Genomic DNA, 516 nt, shown 5'->3' with positions numbered 1-516 from the left:
AACATTCTGTGGGAATGTTTTTCATCGGCAGAGATTAGCAAACTGGTCAGAATTGAAGGAAGGATGGATGGCACTAAATACTGGAAAATTCTTGAGGGAAACCCGTTTCAGTCTGCAAGAGATTTGAGAGTGGAACGGAACTTCACCTTCCAGCAGGACAATGACCCTAAGCATAGTGCTAGAGCAACACTCAAGTGGTTAAGGGCAAACATTTTAGGCATGTTGTGTAAATGCAACAAGTTCTAATTCCAAGGAAAAATGCCAAGGGGGGTGAATACTTTTACAAGCCACTGTAAGGTCCCATTCCACCATCATGAAAATGCGCTGTTGAAAATGCTTCATGCAAGATTTGTGGTCTAATATGTGAACCAATGTGCTTTAACACAGCTGAACAGACTGCTGTGAATGGGCCCTAACTAGCCCCATTACGGGGTCTCAGAGGGGTTAGATTCAGGCACTAGTCTTCCAGCAAAGGAAGTATGTCTATGTACTATGTACAAGTCTATGTATTTTTAC

Source organism: Nanorana parkeri, unplaced genomic scaffold (assembly GCF_000935625.1).
Source record: "Nanorana parkeri isolate BGI_ZX_2015 unplaced genomic scaffold, ASM93562v1 scaffold960, whole genome shotgun sequence".
NCBI lineage: Eukaryota > Metazoa > Chordata > Amphibia > Anura > Dicroglossidae > Nanorana > Nanorana parkeri.
This window is presented reverse-complemented; position numbering follows the sequence as displayed.